This window comes from Marmota monax, unplaced genomic scaffold (assembly GCF_021218885.2).
Source record: "Marmota monax isolate L192 unplaced genomic scaffold, Marmota_monax_Labrador192_F-V1.1 WCK01_AAM20220418_F8-fsc00006, whole genome shotgun sequence".
NCBI classification, from domain to species: Eukaryota; Metazoa; Chordata; class Mammalia; order Rodentia; family Sciuridae; genus Marmota; species Marmota monax.
This window is the reverse complement of record NW_026693712.1, coordinates 21,858,867-21,876,260: the sequence shown is the minus strand read 5'-3', so window position 1 is coordinate 21,876,260 and position 17,394 is coordinate 21,858,867. Positions and strand designations below refer to the sequence as shown.

At 38.9% G+C, this 17,394-nt stretch overlaps 1 long non-coding RNA gene across 2 annotated transcripts in view; it reads left to right on the top strand.

Moving 5' to 3' along the window:
• Positions 1-13,838, top strand: part of LOC124103779 (uncharacterized) — a 131,728-nt gene extending 117,890 nt beyond the window's left edge. For both annotated transcript variants that reach the window (XR_009228306.1, XR_009228305.1), the window contains one exon: positions 9,762-13,838. This is a non-coding gene — a long non-coding RNA (uncharacterized LOC124103779). The remainder of the gene's footprint in view (positions 1-9,761) is intronic.
• Positions 13,839-17,394: the final 3,556 nt, after the last annotated feature.

Below are 17,394 nucleotides of genomic sequence, written 5' to 3'. Positions count from 1 at the left end.
ATGAAAAGACAAGGAAAGAAAGGACCACAAGCAATGCAGGTCAACGCAACTTTAGAAGAGGTAACAGCTGCAGCAGATGGAATGTCAGATAAAGAATTCAGGATATACATGCTTCAGATGATCTGGAGTATCAAGGAAGACATTAAACAGCAAAATCAGACAATGAAAGATCACTTCGACAACGAATTACGCAAACAAATCCAGGAAGCAAAGGATCAACTATACAGGGAGATAGAGGTTATAAAAAACAAGCAATCAGAAATCCTAGAAATGCAGGAAGCAATAAACCAACTTAAAAACTCAATGGAGAATACTACCAACAGAGTAGAACACTTAGAAGATAGAACATCAGACAATGAAGACAAAGTATTTCAACTGGAAAAGAACATAGACAGCTCAGCAAGACTGTTAAGAAACCATGAGCAGAACATCCAAGAAATATGGGATAACATTAAGAGACCAAACTTAAGAGTCATTGGGATACAGGAAGGTACAGAGCTCCAAACCAAAGGAATGAGCAGTCTATTCAATGAAATAATACAAGAAAACTTCCCAGACTTGAAGAATGAGACAGAATCCCAAATCCTAGAAGCCTACAGGACGCCGAATGTGCAAAATCATAAGAGATCCACACCTAGACACATTATAATGAAGATGCCCAACATACAGAATAAGGAGAGAATTTTAAAAGCTACAAGAGAAAGGAAGCAGATTACATTTAGGGGTAAGCCAATCAGGATAACAGCTGATCTTTCAACACAGACTCTGAAAGCTAGAAGATCCTGGAATAACATATTTCAAACACTGAAAGATAATGGGTTCCAACCAAGAATTGTGTATCCAGCGAAATTAAGCTTCAGGATGGAGAATGAAATTAAAACCTTCCACGATAAACAAAAGTTTAAAGAATTCGCAGCTAGAAAACCATCTCTTCAAAACATCCTAGCCAAAGTATTACAGGAAGAGGAAATGGAAAATAACAATGAAAACCAACAGTGGGAGGTAGGACAGTAAAGGGGGGGGGAAACAATCAAAGAGGAAAACAAACAATGTTTAGTAACAGAAATAAACAAATATGGCTGCAAGAACAACCCATATCTCAATAATAACCCTAAATGTTAATGGCTTAAACTCACCAATTAAGAGACACAGGCTAGTAGAATGGATCACAAAACAAGACCCAACAATATGCTGCCTACAGGAGACGCATTTGATAGGAAAAGACATACATAGGCTGAAGGTGAAAGGTTGGGAAAAATCATATCACTCATATGGACTTCGGAAACAAGCAGGCGTGTCCATACTCATATCAAATAAAATAGATTTCAAGCCAAAGTTAATCAAAAGAGATAAAGAGGGACACTACATACTGCTTAAGGGAACCATACACCAACAAGACATAACAATCATAAATATTTATGCCCCAAACAATGGTGCAGCTATGTTCGTCAAACAAACTCTTCTCAAGTTCAAGAGTCTAATAGACCACCACACCATAATCATGGGAGACTTCAACACACCTCTCTCGCCACTGGACAGATCTTCCAAACAAAAGTTGAATAAGGAAACTATAGAACTCAATAACACTATTAATAACCTAGACCTAATTGACATATATAGAGTATACCACCCAACATCAAGCAGTTACACTTTTTTCTCAGCAGCACATGGATCCTTCTCAAAAATAGATCATATATTATGTCACAGGGCAACTCTTAGACAATATAAAGGAGTAGAGATATTACCATGCATCTTATCTGATCATAATGGAATGAAACTGAAAATCAACGATAAAAGAAGGAAGGAAAAAGCATACATCAATTGGAGAATGAACAATAGGTTACTGAATGATCAATGGGTTATAGAAGACATCAAGGAGGAAATTAAAAAATTCTTAGAGATAAATGAAAACACAGACACAACATATCGGAATCTATGGGACACATTGAAAGCAGTTCTAAGAGGAAAATTCATTGCTTGGAGTTCATTCCTTAAAAAAAGAAAAAACCAACAAATAAATGATCTCATACTTCATCTCAAAATCCTTGAAAAAGAAGAGCAAAACAACAGCAAAAGAAGTAGAAGGCAAGAAATAATTAAAATCAGAGCTGAAATTAATGAAATCGAAACAAAAGAAACAATTGAAAAAATTGACAAAACTAAAAGTTGGTTCTTTGAAAAAATAAACAAAATCGACAGACCCTTAGCGATGCTAGTGAAGAGAAGAAGAGAGAGAACTCAAATTACTAGCATACGGGATGAAAAAGGCAATATCACAACAGACACTTCAGAAATACAGAAGATAATCAAAAACTATTTTGAATCCTTATACTCCAATAAATTAGAAGATAGTGAAGGCATAGATAAATTTCTTAAGTCATATGATCTGCCCAGATTGAGTCAGGAGGATATAGAAAACCTAAACAGACCAATATCAATTGAGGAGATAGAAGAAACCATCAAAAGACTACCAACTAAGAAAAGCCCAGGTCCCGATGGGTATACAGCAGAATTTTACAAAACCTTTAAAGAAGAACTAATACCAATACTTTTCAAGCTACTTCAGGAAATAGAAAAGGAGGGAGAACTTCCAAATTCATTCTATGAGGCCAACATCACCCTGATACCTAAACCAGACAAAGACACTTCAAAGAAAGAAAACTACAGACCAATATCTCTAATGAACCTAGATGCAAAAATCCTCAATAAAATTCTGGCGAATCGGATACAAAAACATATAAAAAAAATTGTACACCATGATCAAGTAGGATTCATCCCTGGGATGCAAGGCTGGTTCAATATACGGAAATCAATAAATGTTATTCACCACATCAATAGACTTAAAAATAAGAACCATATGATCATCTCGATAGATGCGGAAAAAGCATTTGACAAAGTACAGCATCCCTTTATGTTCAAAACTCTAGAAAAACTAGGGATAACAGGAACATACCTCAATATTGTAAAAGCAATCTATGCTAAGCCTCAGGCTAGCATTATTCTGAATGGAGAAAAACTGAAGGCATTCCCTCTAAAATCTGGAACAAGACAGGGATGCCCTCTCTCTCCACTTCTCTTCAACATAGTTCTCGAAACACTGGCCAGAGCAATTAGACAGACGAAAGAAATTAAAGGCATAAAAATAGGAAAAGAAGAAATTAAATTATCACTATTTGCAGATGATATGATTCTATATCTAGCAGACCCAAAAGGCTCTACAAAGAAACTATTAGAGCTAATAAATGAATTCAGCAAAGTGGCAGGATTTAAAATCAACACGCATAAATCAAAGGCATTCCTGTATATCAGCGACAAATCCTCTGAAATGGAAATGAGGACAACCACTCCATTCAAAATATCTTCAAAAAAAATAAAATACTTGGGAATCAACCTAACAAAAGAGGTGAAAGACTTATACAATGAAAACTACAGAACCCTAAAGAGAGAAATAGAAGAAGATCTTAGAAGATGGAAAAATATACCCTGTTCATGGATAGGCAGAACTAACATCATCAAAATGGCGATATTACCAAAAGTTCTCTATAGGTTTAATGCAATGCCAATCAAAATCCCAATGGCATTTCTTGTAGAAATAGAGAAAGCAATCATGAAATTCATATGGAAAAATAAAAGACCCAGAATAGCAAAAACAATGCTAAGCAGGAAGTGTGAATCAGGCGGTATAGCGATACCAGACTTCAAACTATACTACAGAGCAATAGTAACAAAAACAGCATGGTACTGGTACCAAAACAGGCGTGTGGACCAATGGTACAGAATAGAGGACACAGAAACCAATCCACAAAACTACAACTATCTTATATTTGATAAAGGGGCTAAAAGCATGCAATGGAGGAAGGATAGCATCTTCAACAAATGGTGCTGGGAAAACTGGAAATCCATATGCAACAAAATGAAACTGAATCCCTTTCTCTCGCCATGCACAAAAGTGAATTCAAAATGGATCAAGGAACTTGATATCAAATCAGAGACGCGCCGTCTGATAGAAGAAAAAGTTGGCTACGATCTACAGTCGGTGGGGTCGGGCTCCAAATTCCTCAATAGGACACCCATAGCACAAAAGTTAATAACTAGAATCAACAAATGGGACTTACTCAAACTAAGAAGTTTTTTCTCAGCAAAAGAAACAATAAGAGAGGTAAATAGGGAGCCTACATCCTGGGAACAAATCTTTACTCCTCACACTTCAGATAGAGCCCTAATATCCAGAGTATACAAAGAACTCAAAAAATTAGACAATAAGAGAACAAACAACCCAATCAACAAATGGGCCAAGGACCTGAGCAGACACTTCACAGAGGAGGACATACAGTCAATCAACAAGTACATGAAAAAATGCTCAACATCTCTAGCTGTCAGAGAAATGCAAATCAAAACCACCCTAAGATACCATCTCACTCCAGTAAGATTGGCAGCCATTAGGAAGTCAAACAACAACAAGTGCTGGCGAGGATGTGGGGAAAAGGGTACACTTGTACATTGCTGGTGGGACTGCAGATTGGTGCAGCCAATTTGGAAAGCAGTATGGAGATTTCTTGGAAAGCTGGGAATGGAGCCACCATTTGACCCAGCTATTCCCCTTCTTGGTCTATTCCCTAAAGACCTAAAAAGAGCATGCTACAGGGACACTGCTACATCGATGTTCATAGCAGCACAGTTCACAATAGCAAGACTGTGGAACCAACCTAGATGCCCTTCAATAGACGAATGGATAAAAAAAATGTGGCATTTATACACAATGGAGTATTACTCTGCATTAAAAAATGACAAAATCATAGAATTTACAGGGAAATGGATGGCATTAGAGCAGATTATGCTAAGTGAAGCTAGCCAATCCCTAAAAAACAAATGCCAAATGTCTTCTTTGATATAAGGAAAGTAACTAAGAACAGAGTAGGGACGAAGAACAGGAGAAGAAGATTAACATTTAACAGGGATGAGAGGTGGGAGGGAAAGGGAGAGAGAAGGTAAATTGCACGGTAATGGAAGGAGACCCTCAGGGTTATACAGTGGAGGGGGTAGAGAGAGAGGAGGGGAGGGGAGGGGAGAGGTGGGGAGGGGGGAGGGTGGAGGATGGGAAAGGCAGCGGAGCACAACAGACACTAGTATGGCAATTTGTAAATCAATGGATGTGTAACTGATGTGAATCTGCAATCTGTGTATGGGGTGAAGGTGGGAGTTCATAACCCACTAGAATCAAAGTGTGGAATATGATATGTCAAGAAATTTGTAATGTTTTGAACAACCCACAATAAAAAATTAAAAAAAAAAAAAAAAATTCAAAGAGAATACACACTCTACGTGTCTATGATTCTTTTTATAGAAAATGCAAACTAACCATAATGACTGAAAGTTACTCAATAGTTGCCTACAGCAAAGGAGGTAGAGTGGGAAGGATCAAAAAAGCAGGAAGAAAATTTGGGAATTGTGGTGGTGGTTTCACAGATCTAAAAAACATCAATATGTTTTAAAATACACAGTCTATTTTATGTCAACTACACCTCTGTATCATTATTTTTTAATGAAGGAATAGATAATGGAATTGGCAAATTCACATTTTCTGTCCCAATGTGCTATGATTTCATCTTCCTCCTCTAATTTAGCTATTTTCAGATTTGAAATAATCAAACTCCATGGATCCCTTTCTCAAAAATTGGGTATCTAAGGAGCCAGGTTTATAATTTTCTTCACTGAGTGCTGCATGCATAAGAATCTCTTTTTGTTGTTGTTGTTGTTGTTTTTAGATATACATGACAGCAGAGTGCATTTTGACATATATACATGGAGTATAACTTATTCTAATTAGGATCCTATTCATGTTATTGTACAAGATGTGGAGCTTCTCTGGTGGTGTATTCATCTATAAACATAGGAAAGTTATGTCTGATTCACTCTACTGCCTTTCCTAATCCCATCCTCTCTTCCTTCCTTTCCTTCCCCTTTGTCTAATCCAATGATCTTCTATTCTTCCCTCCCCAATCCTAAATCAGCATCCACATACCAGAGAGAACATTTGACCTTTGGTTTTGGGGATTGGCTTATCATGAGTATCTGTAATACCCTGACACTTGGCTTATAGCTAGTATTCTTTGGAAGTTGATCCTAGTATTCTTTGGAAGTTGAGCCTAGGTATATAAATTACACACAATTTACCCATGGATCAGTGATACAGGCCTGCCTCTTTTCTCTTTTGGGGTGCATTTTAAGATATTAACACCCGAGTTTCTGGCTGGGCCACTATCCAATATGCTCCCTGTAGCTCCATAGTTATAGTGAAGCTGCTATGGGAGTGCCGTGCATGTTTCACCTGCTGGGATCATCTGGTGTCACTGTCTAGTACCATCACAAAGCGGGTTCTCACTGCTAGCCCTGTGAGTATGTTTCCTGATTCCCTGGGTCTCTTCACCTGCTGTTTTTACCTAACACCTTCCTGTCCACCCTTCATTCTTTACCTTCACTCCCAGGTACATATTACTTCTCACTACACAGATGAGAGTTCTTTTTCATCCTGCAATGTCTGCAGTTCTGGCTATTTGCTGCCACTGTGGCTCATATTGGTTTGGCTGACACGAATAGTAGTGAACTCCTGGATCAGTGTGTGCTGATTTTGTTTAGGGTGATCTCTGGCACTCGGAATGGAAAAAAATTGATTGGAGGGAGACTTGTGTTCTGAGCTGTTGCTCCATTTCTTCTAGAATATTTCAATCCAAATATACTTTGCAAAGCAAAAACTCATTTTCTTTTAAAGATTCCCTATTTTGGGTGAGATTCCTATTCCTTCAAGGAACACGACTTTGACCACACTTATTAACACACAAAGAAGGCAGACAAAGTGTAATTCTTACCCTAGTAATCAGCCCAAAAGGGAGTGGCAGCCCAGATCACTGGTGGTTGTAGACACTCACCCACATGGCAGCCAGGCTATGAGACCTGTATAACAGTCTCTGATTTTTTTTTAAATTTTGATTCCAATAGCTATGACTATAATCCCATGTTTTCCTAATGATTTTGAGAGAAAGAAGTGAAATGCCAAGGTGAGGAAATAAAAAGTAAGCTCTTAAAAAAAAAAAAGAAGAAGCAGTTACAGATTTTGAAGATGACTAGACACAAGTACGGATGAAGTTGAAGATGTATGTGCAAGAAAAGAGGAAAAAAAGGATGGTTAGAGCTGTTATTGCTGCCCCAACATCTACCATAGAGAAAGTCAAAGAGTCATATGAGATTTTCCATACGAAAAGTATTTGCAACCTCATTCATCGTCATCTAAAATTTTTCTTCCTTCTCCAGTGGGAGGATCTCCAGGGGCGCCTAGGAACTTCTCCATTGGTAGCAAGGGTGGCATGTGTTAGGTGGGTGGTGGCAACTTGGTGGCTACTTAGAACAAAGCAGCCCGTGCTGGACAAGAACATCAATCAGATGCCAGCGGAAACGCCTGTCAATCAGCCAGATCTCCTGACTAACGCCTGTCAATCAGCAGGACCCCCTGGCCAATCCTGAGGTTCAGCCAACTTCCCTGACCAACTCCAAGGGGGCAAGGGACCCTAAAAACACCTTTTCCTGTCCCAAGCCCTTCCCTTCCTGCTGTAAGCCTCATAAAAGTCCAGTCTGGTCGAGCTTCCACGCGGTTTCTCCTCAGACCCTTCCCTTGTCCCCTCTGTGGGTCTGATCGAGTTCTGCCCAGGAGTGATATCTCAATAAAGCCTGTTCAGTGGCCCTTTTAAATCTGCCTCCTTTGGTCGCTGCCTGCCTCGCCTGATCTGACAGCATGTTAATGCATAAAGCCCTCAGAAGTATAGTGTCTGAGCAGGTGGAACCTTGGGAAACAAGAGCAAGTGGGAGTCGGCATTGTCTTAGGGAAGGTGAGTGAGGCAGGGAGAAAGGTCACAGTTAGTGGCATACAGAGGGATGCCTACAACATATTACCTGAAATTCTTTAGCAGAGATACATAGTTAATCATGTTAAGGGCATGATTCACACAGAAAAATTAGATAAAGATTGGAGGTTGAAACTGAGAAAGAACATAAAAAATAAGGTAAAGTTGGAAAATGTGAGCTATTAGAAATTCCTGGTGCCCTTAACAATACACTGTAAATATTTTTAAGGTTTATTTTCCATTAGCTAGCACTTGGAGAGCCATAGCAGTATCTTCCTCCTCACAGTAGAAATAAATCAACACAGCATAGCAATTTAAAAACACAGGTTTCAGAGTAAATACAGAAAGGAGTGGTTTTCAGCAATAGTTAAAAGTCTGAACATGAGTGCACTAGAAAACTTTTTTCTCCACAAGAAAAAAAAAATAGTCTTCTTGTATAGTGTTTGCTCATTTCCTTGGTATAAATACCCTCACCATGGCTGATTTCAAACTTCCAATATTTTAAAATTCAGCTTTCAAATTTTGTGAAAATTTAACAACTGTCTCTCATTAGCTGAAGTGATCCCACCCTCACACTGTACTGTCTCTGTTCTCTCAAAAGAGGACCAACATCACCATATCATAGGCCTCTGAGCAGTAGAAAATTATAGCATTATGTCCACCAGATAGATATTCACCAAAAATATTTTCTAATATTTATTAGCTTTTCTGAAAGCAACACCAGAATTTTCTCCTTTCAAAAAAAAAAAAAAAAGATGCTGTTGTGCAATGCTAAATTTTCTGACATCATTTTCCAAATGAGGAAATCTTAGTAGCATTGACCTTTGCCCACCCAAGGTTTATCATTGCCCAATCAGCTAATTCCTTTACTCAATGTTTTGCTTGTAAGTTGGGGATTGCTTAAACTAGTGGCTGCCCCAGGATATGTCCTTCCTTATTACCTGATTATATGCACACAGTCTGCCACCTTAATCCTTCCCCTAAAGGCCTTTTAAGCAGGAGTCAAGCTAGCAATTCCTTTATTTTTTATTTGTGGTTAGAAAATAGAAGGTTTTTATTCTCTGAGAACATTTAGACACCAATTTCCAGGGGTATCACTTAATGTGCCTTTTGAAAGAGCTGTGGGACTTTGATTGTTTCCAGATGAACTTTCAAATGGCTCCTGTGGTCAAGTTCAATTCTTATTCTCAGAGAGCAAAGAATGCTTGAAATGTTTACAGAAAGCTTGTACAGGTTAGCCTATCCCCAAAGAGGAGGCTTTAATGATAACTCCAATGTAAAATCCTTGAAGAAGGGTCATTCCTTTTTCTACTTGGTGTCACCATGGCACAGCCTACATCTTGATCTTTCAATCTTCTCATTAAATCTTGGTCTAACTGAATCAATATAAATAGAGCTAATTTTAAAACAATTCTGTTTTTTCCCCCCAAAATAATTCAGAATATTTAGTTTTCCTGGAAAAAAACAAACATATTCTTTATGACCCTGGCTAACAGGAATGCCAGTACTCAATCAAATAAAATATTGTCAGTATCATATTCTTATATCTCTTATATCTCATGATATATCTATACTGATATATCTGTAGCATCAGTATAGAAAAGGAAAATAAAGGGAGTAAAAGTTAGAAAAAGGAGAAAGTATTCTGAGAGGTAGGATTGGTGGTCAGATTGCTCACTTTTCTAAATCAAGGGTTTTTTTTTTATAAAGTGGGGGCTTATGTTACCTAATTCAGAGGAGGCTGTGATGAAGATGAATCAGGATAATGTCTATAAAATGATAATGTGGTACTTTTCTCACACCTTAAGATGTGAATAACTGTTATCTGTATAATTACTATTATTGTTGTTGCTGTTATGTTTATAGAAAGTGCAGTTACCAGTCCAGGCAGATCTGTTGTGTGGCTGTCATCACCATAGAGAGACATTAGAAGATTAGTGTTGAAAAGAAAGAACATGAGAAAAGCATGTACTCCTAATTGAATTGAGGTATGTCAAAGTCATCTTCTTTCATTGGGAAATTTTTCGTACTAGTTCACAACTTTCACCACCAGTAAGCAAGTCTTTGAGAAAGCAATAACCTGAGGTATGATTCTTTTGCTCTCTACTAAATCAAGGAATGGAATGCCCACCAAAGATGGTATGTGATTTTTTTAAGGACTTGTTTTTAAATTAATGAATGTCATGAAGAGAATGCACCACCTTGAGTGAGGGGTCCTGTACTAGTACTCCCATTACTTGTGCAACTGTGTGGCAGAATTTGAGAAATGAAACCTGAATGCTGCGATTGCCTTGCTGTGGACAAGATCACATCCTGTGAGTGGCTGTGGGGATGCCTTCTGGAGGATAGAGGGTTTCCCTCTGCAAATTTCCATTCCATCTATATGACCCTATCTTCAAAAAAGGACTATTTCCTTTTCTCAGAAATGAGGTGAGATTGGAGTCCTCAATTCTGGCTAAAGAAGAGCAAAGTAAGTCTTCCTATTTGCAGAAGTTAGGATGTAGGGAGTTAAGGAATGAGAGAGCCTTTGGGAAAACCCTATGGAAAACTGTAGATGGGGCTTCTAGGAAATATCCTGTCTCGAAGCTAGTAGTAAATTTTCTCTTTTTTGCATTGCAGTTGCCTTCTCTTATTCCCAGTATTTCTTTAATCCTTGTTAGTCATTGCTGCATAGTTTTAGTTGGTACTTAGAGGAACTACCATGTCCATATGGGAGAGTTCATTGTCCATGCTTAGGGAGGAAACAAGTTATTAGATGGCAAAAGATGAAAATAGAAAATATAAAAGAAGTTTCAGATTAGAGAAAGCAAGCTGGCTGAAGGGTTCAGAGGTGACCCAGTCGTTTAATAGAACATAAAAGCATTCATTCCTAAGGGAGTTTTCAAAAGTTCCCTCAGCATGGTGGGAGAGTAAAGAAGAATTTGGTCAAACCAATTTTCCATACCATACAGAATGGGGCTCCAGATCACTGTTGTGTTGTCTGTGTTTATTATTATCATCGTTTGAACTGAAAGAAAAAGTTACCCAGAAAGCTGGAGAACTAGTTGACATTGTAGTTAAATTAGTTTTCTAGTGCTGCCATAACAAATACCACAGTGTGTTTGGCTTAAACAACATACATTTATTTTCTCACAGTTCTGGAGGATGGAAGTCCAATCAAGGTGTAGGCAGTTTTGGCTTCTTGTGGGGCCTCTTTTTGGCTTGTAGATAGTTGCCTTCTTCTTCTTTTTTAATATTCATTTTTTTTTAGTTGTAGTTAGACACAATACCTCTATTTATCTATCTATCTATCTACCTATTTATTTATTTATTTTTATGTGGTGCTGAGGATCGAACCCAGGGCCTCTCCTGTGCTAGGCAAGCGCTCTACCACTGAGCCACAACCCCAGCCCCAGATAGTTGCCTTCCTTCCATGTCCTCAGATGGCCTTTCCTTTGTGTAAGTGCATTTCTGGTACCTCTTCCGTTCTTTTACAAACAATTCTCACAAAAGATAAAAGAAGGAAGAAAAGAAGGAAGGAAGGGAGGGAGGGAAGGAGGAAGGGAGGAAAGGAAGGAAATTGCTGAGAAATAGACAAAAGGACACAAAATCTATAAAAGACCCCAACTCCAGAAAAGCCACACTGTTCTCCTGGGAGACAGACCACGCAATGCCTATCCTGTACGTTATCTTCATTTCTCACTTTTCCAATAAGCTCAATGCAATTCATTTGAAATTTTCCCTGTGAGATTGCAAGAACCAGTGACTGCAGATTCCCATGGTTACTTAGTCTCCCCGGGCCTCCTCTGCATCAACATCAATGTCAGGATAACAGCCTCTTTCTTTATTCTGATCCTTTCTCTTGTCCTCTGCAAAGCATGGCATCATTTTTAACTGATTGCCTTTTTGGAACCTCAGGCTATCTCTGGAGGCTAACTTATATATTCATGGAGAGACCTCCATTAGGGTTTCGTGGTATGGTATGATGGGGAGGACTGCAGGGCTAAAATCATGAAAGGAAGGAAGCCTCCAGTCTTTAGGCCCAGCACACAAGAGCATGGTTAAGAGAAGGCAAGTTGTGCTGCAGGCAAATCTGCTTTCTGCACTCAACTTCCCAACCACCTCTGGGCATCGGATACTTCATTCAAATGCACTTGAGGCAAAGCACTCAAACACTCACTGAGTATTTCCCTGGCAGATTTCCAGTACTTCATTCTTCTTGTTAATGGTGACAGAGAAAATTACACAAAGCATTCAGGATGTTGATATGCCACTTGCCTCACAGTTTACTTCAAAGCTTCTTCAGAGTTTTCTGAATTTTACTTTCTGGAACAAAGAATATTATTGGCATAAGCATCAAGTATGCCAGTGAAGTTAGTCCTAGTGTTTTTGGTAAGCGAGTTCTGAATTTTTAGGTCAGAAGCAATCTGTCTTTTAGCAATTAAAAGCCAATGGCCATGTAGTAACAAGTTTAGTCAAGTTTTGTTGGCACAGACTTATTTCTCCAACTTACAGATTCTCCAATAGAAACAGCAATAAAGTTTTTTTTTTATTTGTTCTAATTAGTTATATATGACAGTAGAATGCACTTTGACACATCATACATAAATGGATTGTAATTTCTCATTCTTCTGGTTGTACATGATGTAGAATCACACCAGTAGTGTAGTCATGTATGTACATAGAGTAATAAATGTCAGGTTCATTCTACTATCCCTCCTACCTTCTTACCCCTCCACTCCCTTCACTCCCTCTACCTAATTCAAAGTACCTCTATTCTTCCCAAGTGCTGCCCACCTGTCATGCTTGGCTAAATTGTGAATTAGTATCCACATGTCAGAGAAAACATTTGGCCTTTAGGTTTGGGGGATTGGCTTATTTTAGCATGATATTCTCCAGATCTGTCCATTTACTGCAAATACCATAATTTCATTCTTCTTTAAGTCTGAGTAGTATTCCATTGTGTATATATATCACAGTTTCTTTATCCATTCATCTGTTGAAGGGCACTTAGATTGGTTCCATAATTCAGCTATTGTGAGTGGAGCTGCTTTAAACATTGATGTGGCTGTGTCACAGTAGTGTGCTGATTTTAAGTCCTTGGGTATAAACCAAGGAGTGAGATAACTGGGTGTTAGGATGACCTTAGGCCTGAGCCTAAGCAACTCCATTTTAAAAACTCCAGTTTGAAACCTGCAGTTTCACCAGTTACCACCCACAGATCCCTCCAGTATAGCCACAAACAAGTGGCTTCCCCTCACCCTGATAAACAGAGTGAAGCCCTTGACAGGCTGACATCTCTTGATAAGAGGGAAAGGCGAGAAGATCAGGGTGGAGACCACCAGACCAGATGTTTCTGACCCCAGAGTAAATGATGTCACTGAGAAATCTGGTGGTAGCTGATAAGGATTGAAAGGGGGATCAAAACCCCCCAAATTTAGTATAAATGATAGAGCAAATGAACAGGGATTCAGCCAGCCAAAACATGGATGCACTCGAGCTGGAGAACCTGATAAAGACCTGATATCCCATCACTTGTCATCATTTCCTGAGCCCCTGCATGATCCTCACCATTCTCAAACTCTACCAACTCATCTGGACCTTGGTGAGAGACACAACTTCTCCCTATGACCCTCTCCTCAACCGGTCATCCACTCCACACCAGGAAAAGCCTGCCTTGGTTCCAGACCTGGTCACTGCAGTCTGAGTGAGAGTGCATCTTCTGGACTTAAAGCCTAAGGCTTAAGACTTTTGAACTTAACATGCAGAGGAAATGTCTGTCATTAGCTTATCATGATTAAGTGTGTTTTGCAGGGCTAAGAATTAATCTAGAATTGTTTGCTGTGAATTAATTATGTCTATTGCAGTGCTTGGCATTAAGGATTGTCGTTTTCATGATTAAGAACCTATAGAGTGAAATTGTATTGAGTAATTTGAGTGAATAAAGCATTGAAAGGGGCAGAAGTGCGTGGACATTCTTTATTTCTCCCCTCGACTGCATACGTCACAATTTTGCCCCCTCGTGACACTGGGTCAAATGGTGGTTTCATTCCAAGTTTTCTGAGGAATCTCCATACTGCTTTCCATATTGGTTGCCTTAATTTTCAGTCCCACCATCAATGTATGAGTGTACCTTTTTCCCCACTTCATCACCAACATTTATTGTTGTTTGTATTTTTGAAAATTGCCATTCTAACTAGAGTGAGGCAAGATACACTGCGCGTAATAGAAGAAAAGGTAGGCCCAAATCTTATCATGTCAGCCTAGGACCTGACTTCCTTAACAAGTCTCCTAAAGGGCAAGAACTAAAATCAAGAATCAATAAATGAGATGGATTCAAACTTAAAAGCCTCTCTGCAGCAAAGTTGAAAAATCAATCACATGAAGAGAGAGCCTACAGAATGGGAGAAGGTCTTTACCATACACACCTCAGATGTAGCACTAATCTCCAGGATATAGAAAGAACTCAAAAAACTTAACACACACACACACACACACAATAAAAATAAAAAAATAAACCAATCAATAAATGGACTAATGAATTGAACAGACACTTCACAGAAGATACACAATCAATAAATATATGAGAAAATGTTCAACATTTATAGCAATTAGAGAAATGCAAATCAAAACTACTCTAAGGGGCCTGGGGTTGTGGCTCAGCAGTAGAATTGCTCACCTAGCACGTGTGAGGCACTGGGTTTGGTTCTCAGCACCACATAAAAATAAAATAAAAAAAAATAAATAAGTAAAGGTATTATGTTCAACTACAACTAAAAAAAGTATTAAAAAAAAACTACACTAAGATTTCATCTCCTGTCAAAATGGCAATTATCAAGAATACAAGTAACAAAGATTTAAAATGAACATTTTTTTTTACTGCGTTCTCTCCTTGAGCTCTTTTTATTACACTGCAATGTTATCTGGTGTCACCTTGGGTGCTCCTTTAGCTTCTTTGGTTGAAGATGACATCTGGAGAGACCTACTGGGTTCATCAACTCATAAAACTAGGAAGGACCATGAGAAATTGTTCAGTGCAAACTGCCAGGAAGGCTCCACAGCAGCACCATCTTCAAGGTCACACTGTCTATATGTATAGATGTATTTAGATATGAGAAAAATTGCCCTGTGTCAAAGTCACTGTGTCCAAATTAATGTAAATCTTGCCAAAATCCATTTCCCATCTCCAGCCTCAAAAAAAAAAAAAATATATGGCCCTAGGATTCCAAAATTTTCCAAGAAAATATACAAACTGAACTCTCAACAGTGACCCAGGGTTACCCTTAAAATATGTATCTCTAGTATTTGTCATGGCCACAACTAGATGAGCACTTAGCCTATGGCTGATTCAAAATGTCTTGTTTAATGGATGACTCATATGGTCAGTCCTTTGAAACCTGAAGATGAGTTCTGGTCATAAATGTGAATTACCAGGGAAACCCTCAGCAATTTTTTTGAGGCCCAGTTGTTTCTCTTGTAATATGTGAAAATTTTGGCTGGTTCCATGCTTTAAGTTGTTTGCTTATCATTTTTGCTGTGGCTCTGCATGAATGATCGAAGCATAATTTGCTCTTTGTCCCTTTCTGTGGTCTCACTTTCTGCTTTTTTTCATCCCATCTTCAGCAAAGGCCCGCGTTCTAAAGAATGCCATCCAGCCAACAGTGTCCTGTGCCTCCCATCTGGCCACTTAGCAGTAGCATCAGTCAGTCCTGGCTCTGGACTCCTGGCTTGTTCTGTTGGACCAAATAGTAATTGAGGCTGTGCTCAGTGACCTGCTGTTTGTAAACAAGGAAGCCAAAGCACATGGTTACTTAGAGGCAAGCAGTGGGTGAGGGACTTGGTCTTATAAGGTTAGCATCAAAACCTTACAAGTCAGTTCTTTGCATGTCAAACAAAATTACAGATCCAGGTAAGTGAGCTGTGCACCCCAAAAGCCTGAAGGTATTTCTTCTGTCCATCTCACTCATCAGCCAGTTCCTGGGGCAGCTAAATGGCACTGGGATAGCTTTGTATACTCATTCGACAGAGAAAAAGGAAACAGGTGACAAATTGTCTCACTGACCTTCTCAAATTCCTTCAGTGTTTCCCTACAAAAGTTCAGTCTCCTTGGCCAGATATTAGAGCTGCTCCTTAACCTGTCCTAGACATGTCTGCTTTCTTTCTTGAAACCCCTCATTACCCTGTTCATTCTTGCTGCCATTTTCTTGTCCCCTTTCATCCACCCCTTCCCTTGGCCAGGGTGTCCTTCCCACACTCTTCTTCACCCAATTCTAGTTGAAACTCTAAGACTCAAATTATTTTTTAAAATTAATGAATTAATTAATTTTAATTAGGTATATATGACAGCAGAATGCATTTTGATTCATGGTACACAATTGCAACACAACTTTTCATTTCTCTGGTTGTACATAATGTAACATCATACCATATGTGCAGTCATTCATTCATGTACCCAAAGTAATGATGTCCATCTCATTCCTCGGTCTTTTCTGCCCCCATGTCCCCTCCCCACTTTTCCTCCCCTTTGCCTAAGCTGTGTTCAAGAGATCCCCTGGATGCTGGGGATATAGCTCAGTTGGTAGAGTCCTTCTCTCACATGCACAAGGCCCTGGGTTCAATCCCCAGAACCACCACAAAAAGAAAGAAAGAAAGAAAGAAAGAAAAAGTGATCTCCTTTACCCCTCACTCTGAAGCCATCCTGGATACTGAGTCAGTATCCAGGTTTATCCTTTTTCTAGAGGCTCCCAGGCTTTTTAAAATCTGCACACCTTGTACTTTCTCACATCTGCCCCTTTTCCCTTGCTGCTTTCTTGCCTGTAATTCCATTTTTCATTCCTGCCTACAGAATCCCAGGGATACATCAAGATTCTCCCTGAAATACCACTCCGCAATTAACATTCACTAATGCTCTGTATTCAATTGCTGCTGTAACAAACCACCACAATGTAGTGATTTAAAAATGAAAAGAAAATTTTATTGTCTTACAGTTAAGGAAGTAAAAACAGCAACAACAAAATGGCTTTCAGTGGGCTAAAATCAAAGGATCAGCAGGTCTATGCTACTTGGGAAAGCTCTAGAGGAGAATGCATTTCCTTGCTTTTTTCATCTACTTCAGTGCATCTGCACCGAATTGCCTTAAGGCCCTTTTTCTTATCTTCAAAAGCATCAGGGCAGCATCTTTAAATTCTACTCTGCTTCTATCATTAATTGTCTTCTCCTCTGTCCTCCCTGCCTCCCTTTTAAAAGGGGTCTTATGATTACATTGGACTCACCTAGATATTCCAAGAAATTTCCCCACTGTAGATCCTTAATCACACTTACCAATCTTTTTACTATTAAAATTCACATATTCACAGTTCCAGGGGTTAGAGCATGTACACTTTAGGGGGAATCATTATTCTGTTCACTACATTGCCTAATGAAGAATTGATCTGTTTAATTTCTATTTAGTTGTAACACTGTGTTTAGGTATCTATAATTCAGGGTCTTAAGCCTGTCAGTTTCCTTACAAGATAAGTTC